The 14,416-nt window shown below is 37.8% G+C and overlaps 1 non-coding gene across 1 annotated transcript; it reads left to right on the top strand.

The window, feature by feature from the left end:
- The first annotated feature begins 12,448 nt into the window (after nucleotides 1–12,448).
- On the top strand, nucleotides 12,449–12,556 carry LOC112732110 (small nucleolar RNA R71). The gene has a single exon (XR_003167848.1). It is a non-coding gene; the product is annotated as a small nucleolar RNA R71 (small nucleolar RNA).
- The last annotated feature ends 1,860 nt before the right edge of the window (nucleotides 12,557–14,416 follow it).

Here is a 14,416-nt window from a genome sequence, read left to right as displayed (position 1 = left end):
TCCAAGTGGGTGGAAGTTGTGGCTTGATGAGCGGATAATTTATACGCTTTTTGGCATTGTTTTTAGTATGTTTTTAGTATGTTTTAGTTAGTTTTTATTATATTTTTATTAGTTTTTAAATAAAAATTACATTTCTGGACTTTACTATGAGTTTATATGTTTTTCTATGATTTCAGGTATTTTCTGGCTGAAATTGAGGGACCTAAGCAAAAATTTGATTCAGAGGCTGAAAAAGGACTGCAGATGCTGTTGGATTCTGACCTCCCTGCACTCAAAGTGGATTTTCTGGAGCTACAGAAGCCCAATTGGCGCGCTCTCAATTGCGTTGGAAAGTAGACATCCTGAGCTTTCCAGCAATATATAATAGTCCATACTTTGCTTGAGATTTGATGGTCCAAACAGGCGTTCCAAGTCAGCTTAAGAATTCTGGCATCAAAACGCCAGAACTGGCACAAAAGCTGGAGTTAAACGCCCAAACTGGCACAAAAGCTGGCGTTTAACTCCAAGAAAAGTCTCTATACATGGAAGCTTTAATGCTCAGCCCAAGCACACACCAAGTGGGCCTGGAAGAATATTTCTGCATTAATTACTTATTTCTGTAAACCCTAGGCTACTAGTTCTCTATAAATAGGACCTTTTGCTATTGTATTTTCATACTTTTGATAGACCTTTTCACGTTTGGGGGCTGGCCTCACAGCCATGCCTAGACCTTGTTCTTATGTATTTTCAACGGTGGAGTTTCTACACACCATAGATTAAGGTGTGGAGCTCTGCTGTTCTTCATGAATTAATGCAAAGTACTACTATTTTTCTATTCAATTCACGTCTACTTCTTCTCTAAGATATTCATTCGCATCCAAGAACATGATGAATGTGATGATTATGTGACACTCATCACCATTCTCCCCTATGAACGCGTGCCTGACAACCACTTCCATTCTACATGCAAACAAGCTTGAATGTGTATCTCTTGGGTTTCTAATCTAAGATTAGAACCTTCGTGGTATAGGCTAGAATTATTGGCGGTCATTCCTGAGATCCGGAACGTCTAAACCTTGTCTGTGATATTCTGAGTAGGATCTGGGAAGGGATGACTGTGACGAGCTTCAAACTCGCGAGTGTTGGGCATGTGACAGACGCAAAAGGATCAATGGATCCTATTCCAACATGATCGAGAACCGACAAATGATTAGCCGTACGGTGACAGCGTGCGTAGAACATTTTCACTGAGAAGACGGGAAGTAGCCATTGACAACGGTGATGCCCAACATAAAGCTTGCCATGGAAGGGAGTATGAATGATTGAAAGAAGGCAATGGGAAAGCAGAGGTTCAAGAGGAACAAAGCATCTTCATACGCTTATCTGAAATTCTCACCAATGAATTACATAAGTATCTCTATCTTTATCTTATTTTATGTTTTATTCATCTTTTAATTATCAATCCTTCATAACCATTTGAATCCGCCTGACTGAGATTTACAAGATGACCATAGCTTGCTTCAAGCCGACAATCTCCGTGGGATCGACCTTTACTCACGTAAGGTATTACTTGGACGACCCAGTGCACTTGCTGGTTAGTTGTGCGGAATTGTGACAAAGTGTGATTCACGTTTGAGAGCTCCAAGTCTTTGGCACTGTTGTTGATGATCACAATTTCGTGCATCAAGTTTTTGGCACCGTTGCCGGGTATTGTTCTAGTTTGGACAACTGACGATTCATCTTGTTGCTTAGATTAGGTAATTTTACTTTTTATTTTCGAAAAAAATTTTAAAATACAAAAAAAAAATTTTATTTTGTTCTTCAGAGTTTTTAAGAATGAATTCTAGAGTTTCATGACGATCTGTTGAAGTCTGGCTGGCTGTGAAGCCATGTCTAATCTTATTGGACCGAGGTTTCAACTTATCATCACAAGAGCTTGTTGATTTCTATCAATTTTGCTGTTGTTAGCAATGATCTGCTAAAGCTTGGCTGGCCATTGGCCATGTCTAGTATTTTGGACCGGAGCTTTTATTGAAAGCTTGGCTGGCTATTAAGCCATGTCTAATTCCTGGACCGGAGTCTTAGACTAGCATTGCAATGATTCCTGGAACTCTTATTAAAAATTTTGAACCCCTTTATTTTCTTTTCCATTCAATTTTTGAAAAATCACAAAAATTTTTTTTTATAAAACCATAAAAATAAAAAATATTTTATGTTTCTTGTTTAAGTCTAATATCAATTTTTAAGTTTGGTGTCAATTGCATGTCTTTATTCTTCTTGCATTTTTTGAATATATGCATTATGTTCTTCATTGATCTTCAAGTTGTTCTTGATGATTTCAGTGCTCTGATAAAAAAAATTTTATAAAACCATAAAAATAAAAAATATTTTATGTTTCTTGTTTAAGTCTAATATCAATTTTTAAGTTTGGTGTCAATTGCATGTCTTTATTCTTCTTGCATTTTTTGAATATATGCATTATGTTCTTCATTGATCTTCAAGTTGTTCTTGATGATTTCAGTGCTCTGATCTTTGATTTCTCTTATTCTGTGTCTTTTGTTATTTCTTACATGCATTTTCAAATTATTATAGTCCTTAGTATACAAACTTCTAAGTTTGGTGTCATGCATGCATTGTTTATTTGATCTTAGTTGCATTTTTTATTGTTTCTCATCATTAAAAATTCAAAAATATTTTCAAAATTGTGTCTTTTCAAGTCAATAATACAGAGAATTGAAGATTTAGAACATTCAGCAGAGGAATTACACAGAAAAAGCTGGGCATTCAAAACGCCCAGTGAAGAAGGAAAACTGGTGTTTAAACGGCAGCCAGGGTACTTGGCTGGGCGTTAAACGCCCAAAAAGGTAGGATTTTGGGCGTTAAACGCCAGAATGGATGCCATTCTGGGCGTTTAAAGCCAGGATGACACTAGAGGGAAGATTTTGTTTTTAATTCAAATTTTTTTCAAGTTTTCATAATTTTTCAAAATCAAATCTTTTTCAAATCATATCTTTTCAATCATATCTCTTCAAAATCAATTTCTTTCCATTTTTTTAATTATTATTATTTTCGAAAATCCCTGCTACAATTAATGATTTACTTCAAAATTTTCAAGTTGTTACTTGCCTATTAAGAAAGGATCAAATTTTAAATTTTAGAATCATATCTTTTAATTTCTTGTTAGTCAAGTAATCAACTTTAATTTTAAAACTTTCTTTTTTAATTTGATTTTCAATCATATCTTCTCAATCATATCTTTTCAATCACATCTTTTTCAAAATTAATTTTCAATCATATCTTTTTAATTTCTAATTTCAAAATCTTTTTCAAAATCACTTAATTTCTTTCCCAAACTTAATTTTCGAAAATCTCAATCATTTTTTCGAAATTCTTTCAAAATCTTTTACTATTAATTTGGAAAATTCTTCCCCTCTTCTCACATCTTTCTATTTAAGGGACTAATACTCCTCCTCAATATGTAATTCGAACTCTATCCCTCTTGATAAGTTCGAATTCTCTTCTATCTATCTTCTCCTTCTATTCTTCTTTTCCTCTGACACCTCAAGGAATTTTTATACTGTGACATAGAGGATTCCATACTTTCTTGTTCTCTTCTCTTTCATATGAGCAGGAGCAAAGATAAAGGCATTCTTGTTCAAGCTGATCCTGAACCTGAAAGGACTTTGAAGAGAAAACTAAGAGAAGCTAAAGCACAAATCCCTCTAGAGGGCCTGACAGAGCTTTTCAAAGAAGAAGAAGCATGGCATCCGAAAATAACAATGCTAACAATGCAAGGAAGGTGCTTCGTGACTTTACTGCACCTACTCCCGACTTCTATAGGAGAAGCATCTCAATCCATGCCATTGGAGCAAATAACTTTGAGCTTAAGCCTCAATTATTTTCTCTAATGCAACATGATTTCAAGTTTCATGGACTTCCATTGGAAGATCCTCATCAGTTCTTAGCTGAATTCTTGCAAATCTGTGACACTGTCAAGACTAATGGGGTTGATCTTGAGGTCTACAGACTTATGCTCTTCCCTTTTGCTGTAAGAGACAGAGTTAGGACATGGTTGGATTCACAACCCAAAGAAAGCCTGAACTCTTGGGAAAAGCTAGTCAATGCCTTCTTGGCAAAGTTCTTTCCACCTCAAAAATTGAGCAAACTTAGAGCGGAAGTCCAAACCTTCAGACAGAAGGAAGGAGAATCCCTCTATGAAGCTTGAGAAAGATACAAGTAATTGATCAGAAGGTGTTCTTCTGACATGCTTTCAGAATGGAGCATCATAGGTATCTTCTATGATGGTCTGTCTGAACTGTCCAAGATGTCATTGGACAGCTCTGCTGGAAGATCTCTTCATCTGAAGAAGACGCCTGCAGAAGCTCAGAAACTCATTGAGATGGTTGCAAATAACTAATTCATGTACACCTCTGAAAGGAATCATGTGAATAATGGGACAAATCAGAAGAAAGAAGTTCTTGAAATTGATACTCTGAATACCATACTAGCTCAGAATAAAATATTGACTCAACAAGTCAATATGATTTCTCAAAGCCTGTCTGGAATGCAAGCTGCACCAGGCAGTACTAAGGAAGCTTCCCCTGAAGAAGAAGCTTATGATCCTGAGAACCCTGCAATGAAAGAGGTGAATTACATGGGATATTCCTATGGAAACACCTATAATCCTTCATGAAAAAATCATCCAAATCTCTCATGGAAGGATCAACAGAGACCTCAACAAGGTTTCAACAACAATGATGGTGGAAAAAACAGGTTTAGCAATAGCAAGCCTTTTCCATCATCTTCTCAGCAACAGAAAGAGAATTCTAAGCAGAGCCATTCTGAATTAGCAACTGTAGTCTCTGATTTAATTAAAACCACTCAAAGTTTCATGACTGAAACAAGGTCCTCCATTAGAAATTTGGAGGCACAAGTGGGTCAGCTGAGTAAGAAAATTACTGAACTCCCTCCTAGTACTCTCCCAAGCAATACAGAAGAGAATCTAAAGAGAGAGTGCAAGGCCATAAACACGTCTGACATGGCCGAACCTGGAGAAGAGGATGAGGCAGTGATCTCCACTGAGGAAAACCTCAATGGACATCTACTGGCCTCCATGAAGTTCCCTAATGAGGAACCATGGAAATCTGAGGCTCACACTGAGACCATAGAGATTCCATTGAATTTACTTTTGCCATTCATGAGCTCTGATGAGTATTCTTCCTCTGAAGAGGATGAAGATGTTACTGAAGAGCAAGTTGCTAAGTATCTTGGAGCAATCATGAAGCTAAATGCCAAGTTATTTGGTAATGAGAATTGGGAGGATGAACCCCCCTTGCTCATCAAAGAACTGGAAGACTTGACTAGGCAGAGATTACCTTTGAAGAGACAAGATCCTGGAAAGTTCTCAATACCTTGTGCCATAGGCACCATGACCTTTGAGAAGGCTCTGTGTGACCTAGGGTCAAGCATAAACCTCATGCCTCTCTCTGTAATGGAGAAGCTAGGGATCATTGAGGTACAAGCTACAAGAATCTCACTGGAGATGGCAGACAATTCAAAGAAACAAGCTTATGGACTTGTAGAAGATGTCTTGGTAAAGGTTGAAGACCACTACATCCCTGCTGATTTCATAATCCTAGAGACTGGGAAGTGTGTGGATGAATCCATCATCCTTGGCAGACCCTTCCTAGCCACAGCAAAAGCTGTGATTGATGTTGACAGAGGAGAATTGATCATTCAAGTGAATGAAGACTCCCTTGTGTTTAAAGCTCAAAGATATCCCTCTGTAACCATGGAGAGGAAGCATGAAAAGCTTCTCTCAATACAGAGTCAGACAGAGCCCCCACAGTCAAACTCTAAGTTTGGTGTTGGGAGGCCACAACCAAACTTTAAGTTTGGTGTTGAACCCTGGTGCACGAAATTGTGATCATCAATGGCGCCAACAACTTGGTACGTACAATTGTAATCTCAACTCTTTATCACAACTTCATACAACTAACCAGCAAGTGCACTGGGTCGTCCAAGTAATAAACCTTACGTGAGTAAGGGTCGATCCCACGGAGATTGTCGGCCTGAAGCAAGCTATGGTCACCTTGTAAATCTCAGTTAGGCGGATTCAAATGGGTATGGTGAATTGATAATAAAAACATAAATAAAATATAAACTGGGATAGAGATACTTATGTAATTCATTGGTGAGAATTTCAGATAAGCGTATAGAGATGCTTTCGTTCCTCCTGAACCTCTGCTTTCCTGCTGTCTTCATCTAATCATTCCTACTCCTTTCCATGGCAAGCTTTATGTAGGGCATCACCGTTGTCAATGGCTACATCCCATCCTCTCTGTGAAGATGGTCCAATGCACTGTCACTGCATGGCTAATCATCTGTCGGTTCTCGATCATACTGGAATGGGATTTACTATCCTTTTGCGTCTGTCACTACGCCCAGCGCTCGCGAGTTTGAAGCTCGTCACAGCCATCCCTTCCCAGATCCTACTCAGAATACCACAGACAAGGTTTAGACTTTTTGGATCTCTGGAATGGCCATCCATGGGTTCTAACTTATACCACGAAGATTCCAATATCTCGGACTCGGTCCTCTGTACTAGATATCTAAGAGATATTCATTCTAGCTTGTTTGCATGTAGAACGGAAGTGTTTGTCAGGCACGCGTTCCTAAGTGAGAATGATGATGAGCGTCACATAATCATCACATTCATCATGTTCTTAGGTGCGAATGGATATCTTAGAATAGGAATAAGCTTGAATTGAATAGAAAAACAATAGTACTTTGCATTAATTCATGAGGAACAGCAGAGCTCCACACCTTAATCTATGGTGTGTAGAAACTCTACCGTTGAAAATACATAAGTGATGAAGGTCCAGGCATGGCCGAGAGGCCAGCCCCCAAACGTGATCTAAAGATGAAACTGAAGATGTAAATACAATAGTAAAAAGTCCTATTTATACTAAACTAGTTACTAGGGTTTAGAGAAATGAGTAAATGATGCAGAAATCCACTTCTGGGGCCCACTTGGTGTGTGCTTGGGCTGAGCATTGAGCTTTATACATGTAGAGGCTTCTCTTGGAGTTGAACGCCAGTTTGTAACCTGTTTCTGGCGTTTAACTCCACTTTGCAACTTGTTTTTGGCGTTTAACTCCAGAATGCAGCATGGAACTGGCGTTGAACGCCAGTTTGCGTCATCTAAACTCGGGCAAAGTATAGACTATTATATATTGCTGGAAAGCCCTGGATGTCTACTTTCCAACGAAATTGAAAGTGCGCTATTTGGAGTTCTGTAGCTCCAGAAAATCCACTTTGAGTGCAGGGAGTTCAGAATCCAACAACATCTGCAGTCCTTCTTCAACCTCTGAATATGATTTTTGCTCAAGTCCCTCAATTTCAGCCAGAAAATACCTGAAATCACAGAAAAACACACAAACTCATAGTAAAGTCCAGAAATGTGAATTTTAATTAAAAACTAATAAAAATATACTAAAAACTAATTAAATTATACTGAAACTGTGTAAAAACAATGCCAAAAAGCGTATAAATTATCCGCTCATCACAACACCAAACTTAAACTGTTGCTTGTCCCCAAGCAACTAAAAATCAAATAGGATAAAAAGAAGAGAATATACTATAAATTCCAAAATATCAATGAAACTTAGGTCCAATCAGATGAGCGGGACTTGTAGCTTTTTGAAACTTATCTCACTTTATCCATTGAAACTTATCTCACTTTATCCATTGAAGTTCAGAATGATTGGCATCTATAGGAACTTAGAATTTAGATAGTGTTACTGATTCTCCTAGTTCAGTATGTTGATTCTTGAACACAACTACTTTATGAGTCTTGGCCGTGGCCCTAAGCACTTTGTTTTCCAGTATTACCACCGGATACATAAATGCCACAGACACATAACTGGGTGAACCTTTTCAGATTGTGACTCAGCTTTGCTAAAGTCCCCAATTAGAGGTGTCCAAGGTTCTTAAGCACACTCTATTTTTGCTTTGGACCTCGACTTTAACCGCTCAGTCTCAAGTTTTTACTTGACACCTTCACGCCACAAGCACATGGTTAGGGACAACTTGGTTTACCCGCTTAGGCCAGGATTTTATTCCTTTAGGCCCTCCTATCTACTGATGCTCAAAGCCTTGGATCCTTTTTATTACCCTTGCCTTTTGGTTTTAAGGGCTATTGGCTTTTTGCTCTTGCCTTTTGGTTTAAAGAGCTTTTGGCTTTTTCTGCTTGCTTTTTCTTTTTCTTTCTTTTTCTTTAGCTATTTTTTTCTGCAAGCTTTTGTATTCACTGCTTTTTCTTGCTTCAAGAATCATTTTGATGATTTTTCAGATTATCAAATAACATTTCTTCTTTTTCCTTATTCTTCAAGAGCCAACATATTTAACATTCATAAACATCAACTTCAAAAGACATATGCACTGTTCAAGCATTCATTCAGAAAACAAAAAGTATTGTCACCACATCAAAATAATTAAACTAGTTTCAAGGATGAATTCGAAACCATGTACTTCTTGTTCTTTTGTAATTAAAACATTTTTCACTTAAGAAAGGTGATTGATTCATATTCATAACTTTAAGGCATAGACACTTAGACACTAATGATCATGTAGTGAAGGCACAAACATAAATAACACATAAGGCTCAAAAACCGAAAAACAGAAAATAAATAGACAAGGAGATTAAGGAATGAGTCCACCTTAGTGAGGGTGGCATCTTCCTCTCCTTGAAGAACCAATGGTGCTCTTGAGCTCCTCTATGTCTCTTCCTTGCCTTTGTTGCTCCTCCCTTATGGCTCTTTGATCTTCTCTAATTTCATGGAGGATGATGGAGTGCTCTTGGTGCTCCACCCTTAGTTGTCCCATGTTGGAACTTAATTCTCCTAGGGAAGTGTTGATTTGCTCCCAATAATTTTGTGGAGGAAAGTGCATCCCTTGAGGCATCTCAGGGATTTCATGGGGAGGAATTTCCTCATGCTCATGTTGAGGTCCATGATCTCTTATTTCCTCCATCCTTTTCTTAGTGATGGGCTTGTCCTCTTCAATGAGGATGTCTCCCTCTATGTCAATTTCAGCCGAATTGCAGAGGTGGCAAATGAGGTGAGGAAAGGCTAACCTTGTCCAAGTGGAGGACTTGTCAGCCACCTTGTAGAGTTCTTGAGGTATAATCTCATGAACTTCCACCTCTTCTCCAATCATGATACTATGGATCATGATGGCCCGGTTTATAGTAACTTCAGACTGGTTACTAGTAGGAATGATTGAGCGTTAAATGAATTCTAGCCATCCCCTAGCCACTGGTTTGAGGTCATGCCTTCTTAATTGAACCGGCTTGCCTCTTGAGTCAATTTTCCATTGAGCTCCTTCCTCACATATGTCTATGAGGACTTGGTCCAACCTTTGATCAAAGTTGACCTTTCTTGTGTAGGGGCGTGCGTTCTCTTCCATCATTGGCAAGTTGAACGCCAGCCTTACATTTTCCGGACTGAAATCTAAGTATTTTCCCCGAACCATGGTGAGCCAATGCTTTGGATTCGGGTTCACACCTTGATTATGGTTCCTAGTGATCCATGCATTTGCATAGAACTCTTGAACCATTAGGATCCTGACTTGTTGAATCGGGTTGGTGAGAACTTCCCAACCTTTCCTTTGGATCTCAAGTCGAATCTTCGGATACTCATTCTTTTTGAGCTTGAAAGGAACCTCAGGGATCACTTTCTTCTTGGCCACAACTTCATAGAAGTGGTCTTGATGGACCTTTGAGATGAATCTCTCCATCTCCTATGACTCAGAGGTGGAAGCAATTGCCTTCCCTTTCCTCTTTCTAGAGGTTTCTCTGGTCTTAGGTGCCATAAATGGTTATGGAAAAACAAAAAGCTATGCTTTTACCACACCAAACTTAAAATGTTTGCTCGTCCCCGAGCAAAAGAAGAAAGAAAGTAGTAGAAGAAGAAGAAAATGGAGGAGATGGGGGAAGAAGATGTATTCGGCCAAGGAGAAGAAGAGAGGGTTGTGTTGTGTGAAAATAAAGAAGGAGTGAGGGGTTTATATAGGAGTGAGGGGGTGTGTAGGGTTCGGCCATTAGGGTTGGGTTTGGGAGGGAAATTAGTTTGAATTTTGAAGGTAGGTAGGGTTTATGGGGAAGAGAGGGTGGATGTGAGTGGTGAAGAGGTGATGGAAAAGAGTGATTGAGGTGATTGGTGAGGGGTATTTGGGGAAGAGTGTTATGAAAAGGTGTGAAGAGGAGAGAAGAAAAGGTAGGGATCCTATGGGGTCCACAGTTCCTGAGGGGATTCTGTGGGGTCCACAGATCAAGTGGGGTCAAGGACTTAACATCCCTGCTCCAATTAGGCGTGTAAAATGCCCTTGCTGTGCAATCCTGGCGTTTAACGCCAGACTGCTGCCTGTTTCTGGCGTTAAACACCCAAATGTAGCTTGTTTCTGGCGTTTAACGCTAGGTAGATGCTTGTTTCTGGTGTTAAACGCCAGCTTGGTGTCTGTTTCTGGCGTTAAACACCAGACAGATGCTTGTTTCTGGCATTTAAATGCCAGACTGCTCTCCTCCAGGGTGTGCTGTTTTTAATGCTGTTTTTTTTCATTTTGTTTTTTATTTTTTAGTAGTTTTTGTAACTCCACATGATCATCAACCTAATAAAACATGAAATAACAAAGAGAAAATAAAATAGATATGATTAAATAACATTGGGTTGCCTCCCAACAAGCGCTTCTTTAATGTCAATAGCTTGACAGTGAGCTCCCATGGAGCCTCACAGATAATCAGAGCAAGGTTGGAACCTCCCAACACCAAACTTAGAGTTTGAATGTGGGGGTTCAACACCAAACTTAGAGTTTGGTTGTGGCCTCCCAACACCCAACTTAGAGTTTGAATGTGGGGGCTTTGATTGACTCTGCAGTGAGAGAAGCTTTTCATGCTTCCTCTCCATGGTTACAGAAGGAGATCCTTGAGTTTTAAACACAAGGTTGTCCTCATTCAGTTGAAGGATTAATTCTCCTCTGTCCACATCAATCACAGCTCTTGCTGTGGCTAGGAAGGGTCTTCCAAGGATGATGGATTCATCCTCATCCTTCCCAGTGTCTAGGATTATAAAATCAGCAGGGATGTAAAGGCCTTCAACCTTTACTAACACGTCCTTTACTAGTCCATAAGCCTGTTGTCTGCCATCTCTAATAAGATTCTAGCAGCTTGCACCTCAAAGATCCCAAGTTTCTCCATTACAGAGAATGGCATTAAGTTTATTCTTGACCCCAGGTCACACAGAGCTTTCTCAAATTTCATGGTGCCTATGTTACAGGGAATTAGGAATTTACCAGGATCCTGTTTCTTTTGAGGTAATTTCTGCCTATCCAATGCATTCAGTTCATTGGTGAGCAACGGAGGTTCATCTTCCCAAGTCTCATTACCAAATAATTAGGCATTCAGCTTCATGATTGCACCAATGTACTTGGCAACTTGCTCTTCAGTAATGTCTTCTTTCTCTTCAGAAGAAGAGTACTCATCAGAGCTCATGAAGGGCAGAAGAAGGTTTAATAGAATCTCTATGGTCTCTAGGTGAGCCTCAGATTCCTTTAAGTCCTCATTGAAGAACTCCTTATTGATAACTGAGCGTCCCAGGAGGTCTTCCTTACTGGGATTCACGTCCTCTCCCTCCCTTGTAGGTTCGGCCATGATGGTTAAATCTATGGCCTTGCACTCTTTCTTTAGATTCTCTTCTGTATTGCTTGGGAGAGTACTAGGAGGAGTTTCAGTGACTCTTTTACTCAGCTGGCCCACTTGTGCCTCCAAATTTCTAATGGAGGACCTTGTTTCATTTATGAAACATACAGTGGCCTTAGATAGATCAGAGACTATATTTGCTAAGCTAGATGGATTCTGCTCAGAATTCTCTGTCTGTTGCTGAGTGGATGATGGAAAAGGTTTGCTATTGCTAAACCTATTTCTTCCACCATTATTAAAGCCTTGTTGAGGCTTTTGTTGATCCTTCCATGAGAAATTTGGATGATTTCTCCATGAGGGATTATAGGTGTTTCCATAGGGTTCACCCATGTAATTCACCTCTGCTATTGCAGGGTTCTCAGGATCATAAGCTTCTTCTTCAGAAGATGCCTCTTTAGTACTGTTGGATGATTCCTTCAATCCATTCAGACTCTGAGAGATCATATTGACTTGCTGAGTCAATATTTTATTTTGAGCCAATATGGCATTCAGAGTATCAATTTCAAGAACTCCCTTCCTCTGAGGCGTCCCATTACTCACAGGATTCCTTTCAGAAGTGTACATGAACTGGTTATTTGCAACCATGTCAATGAGTTCTTGAGCTTCTGCAGGCGTTATCTTTAGGTGAATGGATCCACCTGCAGAATGGTCCAATGACATTTTAGATAATTCAGACAAACCATCATAGAATATATCCAAGATGCTCCATTCTAAAAGCATGTTAGAAAGACACTTTTTGGTCAGTTCCTTGTATCTCTCCCAAGCTTCATAGAGGGATTCACCTTCCTTTTGTCTGAAGGTTTGAACATCCACTCTAAGCTTACTAAGCTTTTGAGGAGGAAAGAACTTGGCTAAGAAAGCCGTGACCAGCTTATCCCAAGAGTTCAGGCTGTCTTTAGGTTGAGAGTCCAACCATATTCTAGCTCTGTCTCTTACAGCAAATGGGAAAAGCATAAGCCTGTAGACCTTGGGATCAACTCCATTGGTCTTAACAATATCACAGATCTGCAAGAATTCAGTTAAGAACTGAAAGGGATCTTCAGATGGAAGTCCATAAAACTTGCAATTCTGTTGCATCAGAGAAACTAATTGAGGTTTCAGCTCAAAATTGTTTGCTCTAATGGCAGGGATTGAGATGCTTCTTCCATGTAAATTGGAATTAGGTGCAGTAAAGTCACCAAGCATCTTCCTTGCATTGTTGTTATTTTCGGCCATGTCTCCTTCTTTTTCGAAAATTTCTGTCAGATTTTCTCCAGAGAGTTGTGCTTTAGCTTCCCTTAGCTTCCTCTTTAGAGTTCTTTCAGGTTCAGGATCGGCTTCAACAAGAATGTTCTTATCCTTGTTCCTGCTCATATGAAAAAGAAGAGAACACAAAAAAAAATATAGAATCCTCTATGTCACAGTATAGAGATTCCTTATGCAAGTATAAGAAGAGAAGAATGTAAGAAGGAGAAGAGGAAAAATTCGAACACAGAGAGGGGGATTGGGTTCGAATTTTTGGGTGGAGGAGAAGTGTTAGTAGATGAATAAATAAATAGAAGGAGGTAAGGAAGAGAAGAATTCGAAAATTTAAATAAAATAAAATAAAAATATTTTAAAATTAAAGTTAAAATTTGAAAATTAAAATTGAAATCAAATTAAATTGAAATTAAAACAATTAGTTAATTAAAAAGGAAATTTGAAAAAGAGAGGGAAGGGATTTTCGAAAATTAGAGAGGGAGTTAGTTAGGTAGTTTTGAAAAAGATAAAAATCAAACAAAAAGTAAAGTGGTTAATTGAAAAAGATTTGAAAATCAAATTTGAAAAGATAAAAAGTTAGAAAAGATTTTGAAATTAAATTTTGAAAAAGATGTGATTGAAATTTATTTTGAAAAATATTTGAAAAAGAATTTTAAAAAGATTTGATTTTGAAAATTAAAGTTGATTACTTGACTAATAAGAAACAAAAAGATTTGATTTTAAAATTTAAAGATTGAACCTTTCTTATTAGGCAAGTAACAAACTTAATATTTTTGCATCAATCACATTAATTGTTAGCATTGAATTCGAGAATATGGAATAAAAATAAGAAAAAGATTTTGAAAATTAATTTAAAATTTTTGAAAATATGAAAGACAAATGAAAAAAAAGTTTGATTTTTGAAAAAGATTTGAAAAAGATAGGATTTTTAAATTGAAAATTTGATTTGACTCATAAGAAACAACTAGATTTTAAAAAGTTTTGAAAAAGTCAACTCAAATTTTTGAAATTTATGAGTGAAATAAGGAAATATATATTTTTTATTTTTGAATTTTCAATGAAGAAAGATAAAAACAACCCAAAGACTCAAAACATGAAAATTATGAATCAAAACAACTAATGCATGCAAGAACACTTTGAATGTCAAGATGAACACCAAGAACACTTTGAAGATCATGATGAACATCAAGTATGTATTTTTGAAAAATTTTCAATAAAAGAAAACATGCAAGACAGCAAACTTAGAAATTTTTAATATTTAGACACTAAGAAATTGAAAATGCATATGAAAAACAAGAAAAGACACCAAACAAGAAATTTTAAAGATCAAACAAGAAGACTTACCAAGAACAACTTGAAGATTATGAAGAACAAGAAAGAAACTCAATGCATGTGTTTTCGAAAAATATTTTTTTAAGAAAAATAAAAGGATGCAATTGACAC

The sequence above is a fragment of the Arachis hypogaea genome, chromosome 12 (assembly GCF_003086295.3).
Source record: "Arachis hypogaea cultivar Tifrunner chromosome 12, arahy.Tifrunner.gnm2.J5K5, whole genome shotgun sequence".
NCBI lineage: Eukaryota > Viridiplantae > Streptophyta > Magnoliopsida > Fabales > Fabaceae > Arachis > Arachis hypogaea.
Note: the sequence above shows the minus strand (reverse complement) of the source record. Positions and strands in the feature narration are given on the sequence as shown.